Raw genomic sequence first — 16528 nt, 5'->3', positions numbered from 1 at the left:
TGATACAACCTACGGATCAGAACGTTTTGGAATGTCTAAAATAAAAGCATCAGCACCGCCTGCTACATTCACTCCTGGGAAGCAACAGAACATGAGGAAAACATCACTAACTTCGTCAAGTAGATAACCATGAGAGACATACTGTATTCGTCAGCAGAATCATGGGATGAGTGAAACTAGAGACACTTACGAAATCACTGAAGAGGATTTTATTACGTGTCATATCTGCTGATAGTAACTCCAATGACAACAATGATGATGACATACCAAACTTGTAAGATCTAATCTCACAGATACCCAATTGTAAGGATGCTAGTGAAATTGTCGTTACAGAATGGATGAAGAGTGATGAACATTATGAACTTACAGGCACATTAATCACTGAAATGTTGAATGAACCAGCAGAAAATAGCGAGGAAGAAGTTTTAGAAGAGATGACACCAAAGATGTCTCATAGCGAGAGTCTCATAGTGTTGGAGGCGCACTATGCTATGTAGAACAACCAGAGGAAACTCCCACAGACACCCTGCTCTTAACCGATAGCATGACAATGCTGCACAGAATCGATGCAGAATTCAGAAACAGAGGTTAATTAAGGACTTTTTCAAAAAGTAACTTAATCCATACCATAACACTGTAAGAAATGACAATACAGTACCTTACATCAATCATTGCCAAATTTTTTCATGTTTCACGATTTTCTCTCTGTTGCTCCATATAGTGAGAGTTATTCCAAATCCGAGGTACCTCCACCCCCCACCCCCCCCCAATTACCTAGGATTATGGAGACTCTACTGCAAATGTAAGGGTCAGGTCATGATCATGATCATTCTGCTACCATATGTGACAGTAGACAGTACTACCTGCAACCGTCTGACTGAGGGTCTGGCGGCCAGTATCAAACCAGCGATATAAGGAAGAAACAATGGTTGTGGGAGGAGGAGATCTCCCTTAGCAGGTTTGATGAAACCTGTGTGTAAAAAATGACATACAAATTTATCACACCGCTGTTGGGTTGTACAATGAAAAGACTATTATCAAAGGCTGACAGAGAAACCTCACCTTGTGTTCTGCCCGGCAAGCCAGCAAGGGGCAGAAAAATTGTCAAATCAACTTCAACAGTAAAATGAGCCTCGGATGTTAACAGAAATCAAGACATAGACCTCCTTCCATGTATAATTCTGGTAAGAATGACAGTGATAAGCCCGAAGTTAAACGGATTTATTCAAAGAAGAAAATTCCAGACGGAAAAATAAATTCAAAATAGCAACATTAACTACCATAACCCTGACTCTTAAATGCGAGGAGCTTGTAGATCTCATGGAGAGAAGGAAGATCGGGGTCCTTGGACTGAACGAAGCAAAGTGGAAACGGACAGAAAATAAATTGCTGCGGAAAGGGTACAAATTCTACTGGCATGGAAATAATGGTGTGGGATTCATTCTCAGCAAGAACATTGATGCTGTGGCAGATATAGAGGATATTAATGAATGAATTGTTAAGCTACATCAGAAAAATCAACAAGAAGACCATGACCATTGTTCAAGTTTATGTTCCACAGACTGTATGTAGTCACGAAGGGAAAGATGACTTTCTTCAAGAATTAGAGGACCACGTCGAACAAGATAATATTTTTGTTGCGGGAGACCTAAATGCTCAGGTGGGAAACGTAAGGACAGGGTATGAGGCAGTAATTGGTTCTCGTGGATATAGAAACAGGAACCATGAGGGTGAATGTCTCCTTGACCTCTGCTTACGAAACAACCCAATAATCAAGAATACCTGGTTCAAAAAGCAGCTGAACCATAAGATCATAAGATACAGCTGAAATGGAGAGCAGAAATCTCTTTTGACTATGTCATAGCAGACAAAGAGGCTAGTACATTTATTACAGATGTAAAAGTGCTGCCAGGAAAAAATGCAGGTAGTGACCACAGGTTGCTAGTATAGTAAAAAGATAAATACCAGGTTGTCGTAGGTATGACATCGTAACTGGTGTAAAACCTACAATTATTATGTTTAATATATTTAAATTCTATTTTATTAAATGCTAAATTATCTTTTATTAAATGTTAAACATGACTAATACATGGTTTCCCTGTAAATATGTATTATAAATTTGTATAATGTCAAATACGTATTGTGTATAAGTTTAACCTCACAATCTATATAGTCGAAAGTGGTAGAAAACTCTATAATGTTTGTATATTAGATTTATTGTACTATAATTTGGTATATATGAAGGGTTCTGGAAAATTACTCTAAAGTTTATTATCCAGATACATGTAGAGAGTGTTGTAAGAACCCTTCCAGAAATCGATGATTCTTGACAGTTGATCGAACAGTATATATATCGAGCTGTCAGTCAGTTTGGCAGTCAGGTTGGACCCGAAGGCAAGTGATGGACTGCGAGTGACTGTTGGGTTCCGAGGTGGAGTTGGTAAGTTCAAGAGAGTGTATGTTATAGTGCGCGAGTCAGTGTTGTTAATATCTGTACTTGTCAGAATCTACTTCAGGGTTCTCCGCTATTAAGTATTGTAGTGTCACTTGCTAGTGTGTATAACTGTGTGTTGTGACTTACAGTGACAATAAAGTAATTTATATAAAGAAGTGAACGTGTTCTCGTGTGATATTTATTTCTGTCAAATAAAATCGCATTTGAGAACGATAAGGTGTAAACCTAAGATAAAAGTTAAGGAAATTGAAAAACCAGGAAAGAGGTCTGAATACCAGATGAAAATTATAGACAAATTGCCCAAATGTGAAGTGGAAACAGCTGATGGAGAATGGCTTGAATTTAAGAAAATCCTGGCGGACAGTGCAGTCAATATCATTGGCAAAACAAGTAGCAAAGTAAGAGAGAAAGAAACCCTCTGTTGGAATGAAACTATCCGAAAAGCAATAAAGGAGAGAAATGAAATGTCAGAAAGGCGTGACAAGGAATGAAGAGAAGTTAGAACAACTCGATCAGCTGTAATGAGAAAGAGAACACATGGACTGCATTTGCACAGAAACTAGAAGAGGACAGCAAGAAACTGTTCTATGAAGAGGTGAGAAGCAAGAAAAGCAACTATGAAGGAATAAAGGCTCTGGAGAAGCAAGACTGAAACTTCACTTGGAATGACAAGGGAATAAGAGATGGGACAGTATTTTGAAAAATTGATAAAATGGGGAAAATTGAAATATCAAACAACAGAAGACCACGGCAAAAGAAAATACTGAAATTTGGAAGTGGAAGTGGAAAATGCCCTAAAGAACATGGGTAAAGCCAAGGAAACAGGTATAGATGAAAAAAAAATTACCCTCGACACTTAACGCCCTTGGCCTGCCCAGCGACCGCTGCTCAGCCTGAAGGCCTGCAGATTACGAGGGGCCGTGTGGTCAGCACGACGCATCCTCCCGACTGTTATTCTGGGCTTTTGAGACCGGGGCCGCCATCTCACCATCAGATAGCTCCTCAATTCTAATCATGTAGACTGAGTGGACCTTGAACCTGCCCTCAGATCGAGAGAAAAATCCCTGACCTGGCCGGAGATCGAACCCGGGGCCTCCGGGAGAGAGGCAGGCACGCTACCCCTACACCACGGGGCCAGCGACAGGTATAGATGAGGTGAGCGCTAACATGATCACGGCTGCTGAAGTGCAAAGATTGCAGTGGTTGTTTAGAGTCCTAAACACCATTTGGAAAGCAGAAAAACTACCCTAATACTGGACTTAAGGAGTGATCGTCCCTCTATTTAAGAAAGGAGACAGACAGAAAGCCTGCAGCTACAGGGGCATTGCTCTTCTATCTCATGGACTCAAAATAATGGAACAGATCATAGAACAGAGATTGAGAACCATCATTGAACCACAGCTTGAAGAGGAACAGCATGGATTTAGATGGATTAGAGCAACAACAGATCTGATATCTTCTGTATGGAAGACCATGGAGAAGCACTAGGAAAAAGGAAAAGATGTCATCTCCATTCTCCTAGACATTGAGAAGGCTTACGACAGTGTACAGAGACAAAATATCCAGAAATGCCTTGAGAATAGATCTATACCATGTGCTTTAATTAATAAAGTCAAAATTCTGTGCCAGAGTACTATCCAAATAGGGGATGGATATTCGGAGTGGTCTGAGACTAGCCAGGTGTACAACAAGGCAGCACACTATCGCCATATTTATTCATCATTGTAATGGATGAAATAATTAAAAGAGTTAAAAGACTCACCAACAACTCTGGAAAAAATGAAATGGCGTATGGCTTTTAGTGCCGGGAGTGTCCGAAGACAAGTTCGGCTCACCAGATGCAGGTCTTTTGATTTAACGCCCGTAAAATAATTGAAATTAAGAGGGTTCCTCCTATTCAATACAAAGATATTTATTAACGTGAATGAATCACATATCGTTCACATGAGGTACTAGTCAAATCGGGCAAACACAATATAACCTTAAAACAACTTTAAATACACTATAACACCTGCATGGATGGATATGAAAAATTACTTTAAAACAACTTTAAAACTCACTATAACACTTACACAGATGAATATGAAATAAAATACGGTACATGATGATGTTGCATTTCAGTTAAAAATCTGTTAAAATGACGATGACTCCGTTGTTGTATACCCATGGCGGTTTATCCAGCTTGTATATGTCTTTAATTTTTCTAAACTGTTAAGTTATGCTGCGGAATTTACCATGTCATATGAAGTTGACGCTATGTGTGTTCTGTAGTTTGGTTCCGAAAAATAAACATAAACATGGAACTTGATTAAATCCAAAGAATTAATTCCCACTTCAATATGGGTTTTGGAACCTGGAGAAGAAATTAAAAGTTGAATTAGGCAAAAGATCGGAAGTAAAGATTAAAAAGAAAAGTCTAGAAAAACCGAGAGAATACTAGAAACGAACTCACCTTGAGCAGCCTGAGTGATCGGCGGACGGAGCTGGACTGATGGATGCAAGCATAAGGTTAAGGGGAGAGGTGGAAGGGACGAGAGGGGAGGGGTAGAGGCGGAGTAACTGTCACAGAGCTAAGGTGGAGCAGAAGGATGTGGTAGTGAGGGTAAGTGATGTGGATGTATACTGCGTATGGTTTGAAAGATCGAATTGTTTTTAGGTGGTCTAATATTTCTTAACCATTTAATTAAGAGATCATAAAGAATAGACCTATTAGATTTCTTGAAAATTTCATTTAAATTATAGTTAGGGTTGAAATATTGATCGCAATGGATGAAACAATTTTCGATAATGTTCATAACTGGCCCTTTGTTTGCTATTTGAAGTATCTCAAAATCATGTTCTATATCAGTAAACTTATGATTAGAGTCGTGAATGTGTTGGCCTATAGCAGAAAACTTGTTATATCTTACTGCGTTGACGTGCTCTGAATAGTTGCGTCCTGTTTGCCCCATGTAGGAGGCGCTGCAGTTGATACACTTGAATCTATAGATTCCAGATTTGGAAAATTTGTTAGAGGTGTTGACTGATGTTGAATTATGTATAATTTCTGAAGTCCTATTATTAGTTCTGAAGAAAAATTTTACGTTATGTTTTCGAAAGAGATTGGTGATTTGATGTTTACCGTCGTTGAATGTAAAAGTAGATGAAACAGTAGTTATAGGCTAGATTTTTCTCGTTTGAGAGTAGTCTTAGGCCGGTGTCTAAATTTATTGATTATCTGTTCTATAAATGATCTGCTGTAACCGTTGAATTTGGTGATTGCTCTTATAGTGTTGAGTTCGTTATTGAGGTCTTCTTTAGACAAATGTATCGTGAATGCACGATGATACGCTGCACGTTTGTGTGTTTGGGGGTGTATGGAATCTTGACAAATAGTATTGGCAGTTTGTGTCTGTTTTCTGAAAATTCTGTATGAAAGAGCAGATGGATTTCTGAGAATAGTTAAATCCAGAAAATTAATTACTTTATCATCTTCAGACTCAAGCGTAAATTTGATGTGGGGGTCAATGTTGTTTAGTTCTTGCAAGGTAGAGGTCACATTCTTGATTTCTTCATCTATTATAACAAATGTGTCGTCAACATATCTAGCCCACATGAGGATGTTTGGAAAAGTATTGCTATTTATTTTTGTATATTCCAGAAAGTCTAAATAAATGTCCGCTAGAATTCCCGATGCGGGTGATCCCATGGCCAGTCCATTTTGTTCATAGATGGTTTCATCAAATTTAAAGAAATGATTGTTGATGACCAGTTTCAGAAGAGAAATAAAATCTTGTATTTCTAATTTGCTGAGAGAGCTCTGTTTAAGTTAATTTCAATAATGAAGTTTGGTTGTGGGTATGCTTGGATACATATTTACTATGTCAGAAGTTTGGTGCCAAAACTAGTACCTCATGTGAACGATATTTGATTCATTCACGTTAATAAATATCTTTGTATTGAATAGGAAGAACCCTCTTAATTTCAATTATTGTAATCCCACTTCAATACGGATCACGAAATTTCTAAATATTAATTAACGCCCACAGGCAACCTGTGGGTCGCGATGAGGATGAAATGATGATGAAAACAACACATACACCCAGTAATTCTGAGACTATTTCTATATTAAAGTTTGTATTACCCACTGTCTGAAGAGCTATACAGTAGTATTCTATTGTATGTCAATATGTATTTCAGTTCAGGGTATTTAAGTTTGGTTTTTTTTTTCTTCTTCTTACACTGTTTGCTAGCCGCATTTTCTATTTCATGTACTTTAGGTTTTAAATACATTTGAGCTTAAGGGTAGTTGCTGTGTGTTTCCCTTTAGTTGCCGTTTGTTAGACCTGTAAGTCAAAGTTGTTGCAACACGAAAATGGCGTTAATTTGATTTCAATTTCCGATATTTCTAATTTTATTATTATTATTAATAATAATATTATTATTATGTAGACGCTCGAAGTGCTACAGTAGATAGATACACCACGCTGTGCAGCATATACATATTATCCAAATAAAATAATGTTAAGTATTGAATATATATATTTAATAGTGTTCAGAACATAACAGTTGGTGACAGGGTGAAAAATAAATAAGTATTGCTAATATCCTGCACAGTACTGTCAATCGACGACCAAAAATATATACCGCTGTTTTGACACAACTTGGTTATACTCAGGAAAATGGATGCAGAACAATTTGCTAAACTATTAGATGTATTCAACCTACAACAACAAACCCTCCTTACTCAGTTTATAACAATAATCCAAAGAGAATCAGGAAGAGAAGTCTCGCATTTCAGTAACTGTTCAAGCATACAACCATTTGAAAATTTTGATTCTAGGAAGGAAACATTTGCATGCTATATGGAGAGGTTTGAGAATTACGTAGCAATGAAAAATATCAGATGGGGCAAAGCAAGCATAGCTACTATGAGTCTCTATAGGTTCTGTGCATTACAACAGTCTCTCTGCATTTCTAGGTCCAGAAAAATTGATTAGAACTCAGTCATTTACAGATCTGGTTAAACTGTTCACCCAAATGCTTGTTCCCAAGAAAAGTGTCGTTGTTTCTCAGCATTATTTTTTAAATGTCTATCATAAAGAGGGACAGTATCACTGATTTTGTCGCTCGCAACTTTTCAATGCAATTCAGCTGAGTGCAAATTCAACTTCATGTGCCAATGCCAACGTACAGTTTCGATTTCGGATGCATTTGTAAGAGCCCAGTTCATAGGGGGTTTACAGGACAATTGGTTACGCGAACAGCTAATGCAATCTAATGTCACCACTTCTGATGAAATCCTAGCTAAGGCAACATTAGGCCTATTGGAAAGGTCAAGAATTGAAAGTAGGGAATTGACCAGACAAGACTCTTCGCCAGCATCTGAATTCGACAACAGCGATACATATAAGGTTATTGCTGGCTCAGATCACCGGTCTTGGCGAGATCACAGTTTTTGTTATCGTTCTCTGAGCCCCTGTTATAACAAGAGTAACCATTCGTCGAGCCCTGACCATCCCTGTAACACACGTTCACCGAATCAAAGTATCCTATATGGTCAACGTTCTCTTCCTAGTGGAGGAATCAGACCTGATTTCAGAAGATAGGAATCTATAACCTCTGTTTCCGATGTGCTAAGCTGAATCATCGTGTGTCAGAATGCCGAGTTAGTAGATATGATATGATATTAGATTTGTGGAAGAAAAAGTCATCTCGACAAGGTGTGTATCACCAGCCTAATGCGAAATTCCAAATCAAACGCAAATAGTTCCAGCTCAACTAAATCAATTTCAGTTATCCCATGTGATACCCAGGATCATCCATACCGTGAGCAAAGCAGAACCTACTTTCTCTCCGTCACATGTAAAATTATTTTACATTACTTGTGACTCTGATAAATATATAGTTACTGTATCACTAAACAACAAGACACAGTGTTTTGAAGTTGACACTGGTGCATGTTTTACTCTGCTTCCTGAAGATGAATTTGATGAACTGGATCTAGGTTTACCCTTACAACAATCTGAAATTGCCTTTCGTTCATATTCAGGCAATATTTTATCACACCTATGGGAAAGGTAACAGTCTCAGCTGTATATAAAGACAAGGAAATACAAGATGATATATATATTGTCTCTAAGGGCTATTCGGCATTACCTGGAAGATTGTGGATTAGGAGACTTGGTACTGAATTAAAGGAAACAGATGCTAGCAAGGAAACTCCACTCATGTTGTATCCAATTAATGCTATCTTTTCAGTTGATGACATAATTAATGAATTTCCTGATGCTTTTGAAGAGAGAATTGCACGTGTTCCAAAATTTGAAGTAAAGTTACAGTTACGTGAAGGAGCTAAAACAGTATTTACACAAGAACAGGATGTTTCCTATGCACTTCATGAACGAGTTGAAAGGGAGCTAGACTCACTAAAAGCAGCTGGGGTCATATCTCCTGTATCATCAAGTGATTGGAGGTCACCATTGGTCATCATTCCCAAGCCAGATGGAGGAGTTAGATTATGTGTTGATTACAAATGTGGGGTAAATTAGAAACTTGTTGCTGCAAATTACCCCGTAAGATGAATTGATAATGTGTTGAACAGCCTACGTGATTCCAAATATTTTTGTAAATTGGACTTGTTCAAAGCATATCTACACTTGAAAGTTGATGATGAAAGTGTTACAATCCAGGCTATATCTACACATCGTGGAACATATAGAATGAATCGTCTTAAGTTTCGGAATGAAAACAGCGCCATCCGAATTTAACCAAATCATTTCACAAATCCTCAGGGGACTTTCAAAAACAAAAGCCTATTTTGACAACTTAAATCATATACGGATCAACTCTAGAGGAGTGCACACTCAATTTGCGGTTATGTCTGAAGAGATTATCTGATTCTGATCTGCATGTCAACCGAGCTAAGTTTTCTTTCTTTGAAGAGAGAATTGAATATTTGGGCCATGTTATCCAGCATAATATCATTAGTAAGTCCCCCAGAAAAAGTTAGAGCTGTTAATGACATGCCTCATTCTACAAACATTGATGAACTACGCAGATTTTTGGGACTAATCACATACTACTCCAGGTTTATACCAGATTTCTCCACCATGTCATATCCATTAGGGCATCTGCTCCGCAAATTTTTCAAAAATTCAGATGGACTTCGGAATGTGAAACCGCATTCCTCAAGTTAAAGGCAGAGTTGTGTAGCAATAGGGTCTTAACATCCTATGATCCAAAATTACCAATAGTTCTGACGTCAGATGCAAGTCCAACAGGTGTTGCCGCTGTCCTTAGCCATCTAATCGATGGAGAAGAAAGGCTGATTGCTTATGCATCACAATCACTAACTGTATCAGAACAGAACTATGATCTACTAGACAGGGAGACTTTGGCAATTATGTTTGCTGTCAACCACTTTTACACCTATGTTTTGGCAGCCACTTCACACTAGTGATTGACAATGAGCTGCTAACACGTATTTTTCAGCAAAACAAAGCTCTAACACAGATGACATCTGCTTGTCTACTACGATATGCTTCGTTCTTGTCAGGATTTGATTACACTGTTCAGTTTTGAGAAGGATGAAGAGAACCAAAACGTTGACTGTTTATCACGGGCTTCCCTACAGCAAGTCTATTCTTCAACAGCTATCTCCATTGGAGATGAGGTTAACCAGTTATTAACGCACCTAATTTTTCAAATTTCAAACGAACAAATCACATTTTGCACCATCCAGGATGAAACACATAAAGATCATGAACTGAGTAAACTTGTTTTTGATTTACAGAATGAATGGATGGTTTCTGAATATACTCTGAATGAGGGTGTGCTGTTTAGACAAGATAGAATTGTTATCCCTTCCAGACTAAGAGATCAGGTTTTAAATGAACTTCACAAAACTCATTTGGGCATCATGAAGATGAAACAGCTGGCCCGTTGCTACATCTATTGACTGGAATTGATCGAGACATTGAACGCCTAGTAAAAGAATGTCAAGCATGTGCACTGACAAGAGCGAATCCACCAAAATCACCAGTGCATCCATGGGTCGAACCAGAAGAGAACTGGGAAAGAGTGCATGTTGATTATGCAGGACCTTCTGAAAACTGCAACTTTCTGATTTGTGTGGACGCCATATCGAAATGGGCAGAAGTGCAAATCTGACGAGATACATCAACAAGTACCTCCACAATTTTGTTGCTAAACCGTATATTCGCTTCTCATAGATTTCCAGCAAGCATTGTCTCAGATAATGCAGCCACTTTTCAAAGCAATGAATTTTGCACCTATTAATCAACAAATGGAATTTTTCAAAAATTCATTGCACCTGGTCACCCAGCCACTAACGGCTTAGCAGAACGACATGTTCAAATATTGAAGAATCGCCTCCATTCTGTTTCGATACTGTGCTACGAAACAGTAGCACTTTCCTTGCATGTGGAAAGTCACCAGCAGAGCTGTACCAGAACCGAAAAATGAGGATTCACCTTGATGCTTTCTTCCCTCCGACCTCAACCTTCATTATCCGCAGCCAAACCAGGACGATTGTTTCAAGTGGGGGAGAGAGTCCATGTGCGCTTTTTCTGCAATAACAAGTACACTTGGAAATTTGGCAAAGTTGTAAAGAAGTACAGTCAGCGACGCTAACTAGTTATTTTGGATGAATCAGGAAGGATACTGAAATGCCATATTGACCAAATGCGTGGGACACTGATTCAACCTAAATCAGTTACATTTGAACCAGCCCAGTCATGCGACGTGTCTAGAGCTCCAGATTGCCATGTCTCGGTTAATTCTGATTTGAAAGTATCACCACGTCCAGACCCAGCTGTTCCAATAGAAAATACACCAACTCCCAACATGGCAGTGACACCACAACAGAATCCTGATGTCCCAACAAGTGTAGGTGTCCGTAGATCATCAAGACATTCTCGACTCCCTGTGCAGTTTTGCTATTTTCTTTTGTGAACAAACTCAGATAGGCCTACCTAACTTTTTCCTTCTTGACTTTTCTGTGAGAAGTGAAGTTCTTTTTTTTGAAATTCCATAGATTATCTGTACTCCCTCTTATTTAATTAGTCTATATTCCTTATCTGATATGTTCACAGCTTCAAAATGTTTATTTAAAATTCAGTGTGTAACACGAGTCTAAGTGGGGGAGACTGTAGTGTTTTTTTTTTTAACACTGAGTGCGCTGGTAACATCAGCGTAAGGACATAAAGAGTTGTATACTCTCTGGAAAGAACAGCTGTTCTTCTCATTGGGACTTTCATTGCAATGAATAGATGCTTATCCAAATAAAATAATGTTAAGTATTTAATATATATATTTAGTAGTGTTCAGAACAACACCCACTGTCCATGAGTTTTACCCTCTGTTAATTTGGTTGTGGATACAAAAGGAAAGAAATTAAGCGACAATATATATATTAGGCCTATATTTCCCTGATGTGACAGTATGCACGTGTGACATAACCAAGAGACATCATTTCATTATTTAGACATTAGATATATACCCAACTTCCTCTGATACACCTCTGCTTTAGTACTAATCAAAACTTGATGGTATACTGCACTGTTTGCAAAATTTTAAATATCCTGCCAAGAGCCACTCCAATGACTATATTTCAAGCATATGCCATGTTAATAATCTCCCAGAAACTATTTATTCACAAGCCACAACTACTTTAGTGAACTGTCAACTCCAAGAATAATCATATTATCTAATAGAGCCCAGTAGTAAATAAAATTCCACATTACTGTACAAAATTTGGCATGTAGCTTCCTGCCTAGAAAGGCGTGTAATAAATATTTTCTCGCACGAAACAATAAGATAACACTTACCAATACTTAAAAATCCTTGCCCTGCCCCGCAGACATCCACAGTTGTGGGAACCAGGCTTATTGACATTACAAGTGTCTCCTTTACCCCTCTATTTTGTTCCAGACGAAATAAGGAAGTCAGTCACTCAAAGTTTAATTCACTGTTTTACTCCCAGTTCTTCTTCAACACTGTCAACACGTATACTGTAGTAAATAAGGAATTTAACGAAAGTCAACACCTTGATTTGAAAATAGGCTATAGCCTAGTGCCAAGGGCAGGGTGTTTTTCATGCGCAATACCAAAACACTCGATTATTCGAGGTCAATGAAACGTAATACCACACCACACTTCATTACACGCACAAGTTTACGTCGTCTTCTTACGATACCCGTTATCCTGTGGCACGTTACGTGCAAAACTCTTTCATTCAACACTGCAAAGACTTTATATGCAAACTTACGCATTTAACAGACGGAAAATGTGGTCAAGCAAAAATCAATAATTCTCTACAACTTAGCAAGTCATTACTTTAATCTGTATCATCAAAAGTTTCCACAAAGTAACATTGTGGATTGCGAACTTACACCTATAATAGAATATAACTGTCTTCGAATATTGTTTTGGTTTTTTGAAGCACACGATTCATCGAAATACGCATTCACATCCATCTTGGAAAAGGTCATGTGTGTATGGTCGGTCTCGTTGTAAACAACTTTTACGCATGCGCTGACAACTACGTCTCGACAGGAGCGCGCCGATCACGTGACTTTTTACCAGCTACAAGTACGTCGTCTATTGTTTAATTAAGCTGGTGTTCATATCGATCAGGTTGTAAACATAGTTGTACTATTGAAAAATCAAAGGAGAGTGTGAAATGATCCATCTTACGTTACACGTGAAAGAATGATGCATTGTCAGCATTAATCAGTTACGTAATTATGTCTAATATGTGTAATAATTATGAACTGAGCAGTCATAACTGAATTTGTTTTGGCGCGGTTGTTTGTTAATGAATACGCGTGTTTCATTGATATCCTACGTAAGCCTATACTCCTTGATTGATGGTTGATCTATAAGCGGTACTTCCCGTTGCCCGTTACTGTGCCATAAACCATGTTGCTGTCAGCTAATTGCATGAGAAACAATTCACATATGTTCCATATGAGTTGAAAATGAGTCATTGAGTAATTCGAAGTTAGTTTAAAATAGCACATTTACTTGGATAGCTTCGAGTATCCTTCTGTGACGCATATAATACGTCATAACTAAATAACCAAAATACTATCTCCAAGAAAGGTTTCATGGAAATACTTGACGTGCTGTATTCCCTGAGCTCCCGAGTTCAGCTTCATGGCCTGCGAGAATTTATGCAAAGAGAACAAGAATTTATGTAGGCTACTGTGCGGACTCCAATCTTCGTTATTCAGGAACTATGATCGGTTGACAGAATGACTACCCTCGTGGTACATATGACTCATTAACGCCGTCGTCCTACCAAGACGGTTGTCATACAGGCTCACGTGGTCAGCATAACTGCAGCCTCAGCAGTATTCCTCGGCTTTCACGGCGCCGAGTTAATCCCGTTCTCCCAGAAATAAAAGCCCTGAACGGGCTGGAAATCCAACTTAGGGCCTCTTATCAGACAGCGTTTTTTCCTCAGTTGGTCTTCCGAGGATGAGTGAACTCGGTTCAGATACGCGCTACCCCACCACCGCGGATCGGGCACCCTGAATGAATAATAAAATAAGACTACTTTACCATTATTCTTCGGAATAAAAGATTACAATATCTCTATCACCTCTAGGCCTACTTGTGGCAGGATTCGAATTAATTCGCAATATCAGCCCTCAGTGTTCGGCTTGATAAACGCCTCCTGAATGTTTCCGAATCTTATGATTATACCATATTCCTGGGAGATTTAACTTAACGCCATGGATCCCCCCTGTGGGTGAGGGCGGTAGAATAACTCCCACGGATCCCCTGCCCATCATAAGAGGCGACTAAAAGAGGCCCTAAGGCAAGGGCGGCCGTACCTTATGTGCTGAAGTGCTGCATTTGAAAAATAAATTACTTGATAATATTATCTAGAATCAAATGCAGTACATGCAAAAAGACGTCAGCCAAAGATTAGGAAATTATTCAACTCCCCTCACAACCAGGTAAAAAGGTCGTACGCTCCACACCGGGTGGCTGTGCTGGGCTGTGCAATCACAGCTCCGCGAGAATTTCTAAGCTTTTAGCCAGAAACCAGGAACTCTGCCTTTTGCGCATGCGTGCCCAACTTTTCCGATAGGCTGTGGAAACAACAGCCAAAACCACTAAGATATCACTTCACAGCGATTCTTCGTTTGACCACAGAGCGGCAGCACTTGCATTACGACCGATATGAGAACATGGCAGGTGGCACTCTCTTGACTCGGCGGTAGTATTTAAGAGGGGATCGCTCAAAGCAAACGGGAAAACAAAATACTGCAGACCTGTTCCCGCGAGGTCTTTTAATACCAAAAAGGACAGAATACTACCAACTTGTCTATTCCATAGCCACATTTGTAAATTGATAAAATATAAAAATTGTACTTTTTATGTTGTCAAAATAAGGACATGATATTGTGATTTTCTTTAAATAAAAACATCTAGTTTATAAATGTCACTATAAAAACATAAGATACAATTTTGCATTATGACATTGCTAGTTTTATTTCAATGATGTTGGTAAAATTGTAAAGTTCTGTTTTTGCACGCTCACACCAAGTGTTTGAGTTCGTGAATATTTTGCCATTGCAGGTGTTATTGTGTGTTTAATTATATAGTTTTATCGTTTTTTTTAATGAGGAATGTGTATATGTGTTGGGGTTGTTTGCGTGTTTGTTCAGTGTGGAAAACTCGGGGAAGAGCCTCTTGAAAACCACATACCGGTATGTTTCTAAATATTTTTATTTTTTGGAGGGGGGATGGGTTACAGCACACCACTGATTTTCTGCACCAGCCGCCACCGCCCTAAGGGCTCTTGACTTGGGAGCGTGGGTTGGCCATAACTTTCTTTTGGCAGGCTTCTCACTTTCATCTATCCTATCCGACCTCCCTTGGTCAACTCTTGTTTTGGACCCCGATGGCATCAAAGCATTTGAGGCCTAGGGAGTCTTTCATTTTCACGCTTTTCGTGGCCCTTGTCTTTCTTTGGTCGATACCTTCACTTTTTGAAGAATCGGTATCCTTCCATTTTTTCTCTCTGGTTAGTGTTATATAGAGGATGGTTGCCTAGTTGTAATTCCTCTTAAAACAATAATCACCACCACCACCACTAACGCCATGGACCTGAACAAATAGAAGACACAACATCTGATCTGAATCCTACGTGTCTTAAGAGGTGATTAAAAGCAGATCCCACTCTCAGGATCTTCCTAAATGTGAAAGGATGTGTTTGGTGACCAGAGGATCCTTAGCTGAATTTAACATTGCTTCCACTTACTTGTATTAGGCTCCTCCTTTTCATATTCAACCTCCCTTTGTCAACTCTTGTTCTCTTAGGCTCGATATCCCCCTGGGTGGAGGCAGTCCTCTGCCTGTCATAAAAGACGACTAAAAGGGGCCGCAGGTGCTCTTAACTTGGAAGCTTGGGTTGGCAAGCACAGGACCATTCGTTGAGTTCTGGCATTGCTTCCACTTAGTTCTCCCAAACTCCTCACTTTCATCTGTCCTATCCCATCTCCCTTGGTCAATTTTGTTCTTTTCCAATGGTATTACAGCATTCAAGACCTAGGGAATCTTTCATTTTCACGCCCTTTGTGCCCTCGTCTTTCTTTGGCCGATACCTTCATTTTTTGAAGTGTCGGATCCCTGTACTTCCTCTTAAAACAATAATCACCACCACCACCACCACTCTTAGGTTAGCTAGGCCTTGGGAATCATTCAGTTTCGATGTGGAGTCCTCATTCACTAAAGTGCCAATTGACTCGGTCATGTCTCTCATTGAACACCTGTTCCCTGATGACATTACTAAGCTATTTTACCACTGCATGACTTCCAGCTATTTCTTGTGGGGGTGGAAATTTTTATGAACAGACGGACGGAGTAGTTATGGGAAGTCCACTTTCACCCGTAGTGGCTAATTTCTTTATGGAGCATTTTGAGGAGGACGCTATTGCTTCGGCGCCCCTCAAGCCTATGATACGGTGGAGGTATGTTGATGATGCATTTGTGGTCTGGGGAGAAGGTCCTCAGAACATCTATTTCTAAACCACCTAAATCAGCAACATCCTTCAA

At 39.1% G+C, this 16528-nt stretch overlaps 1 protein-coding gene across 2 annotated transcripts in view; it reads right to left on the bottom strand.

The window, feature by feature from the left end:
- chico (insulin receptor substrate 1 chico) overlaps positions 1–12926 on the bottom strand; it is a 454841-nt gene extending 441915 nt beyond the window's left edge. For both annotated transcript variants that reach the window (XM_067136485.2, XM_067136486.2), the window contains exon 1: positions 12286–12926. The gene's annotated coding sequence lies outside the window, so the exon portion shown is untranslated. The remainder of the gene's footprint in view (positions 1–12285) is intronic.
- Between the last annotated feature and the right edge of the window lie 3602 nt (positions 12927–16528).

This window comes from Anabrus simplex, chromosome 1 (assembly GCF_040414725.1).
Source record: "Anabrus simplex isolate iqAnaSimp1 chromosome 1, ASM4041472v1, whole genome shotgun sequence".
Lineage (NCBI taxonomy): Eukaryota > Metazoa > Arthropoda > Insecta > Orthoptera > Tettigoniidae > Anabrus > Anabrus simplex.
This window is presented reverse-complemented; position numbering and strand designations above follow the sequence as displayed.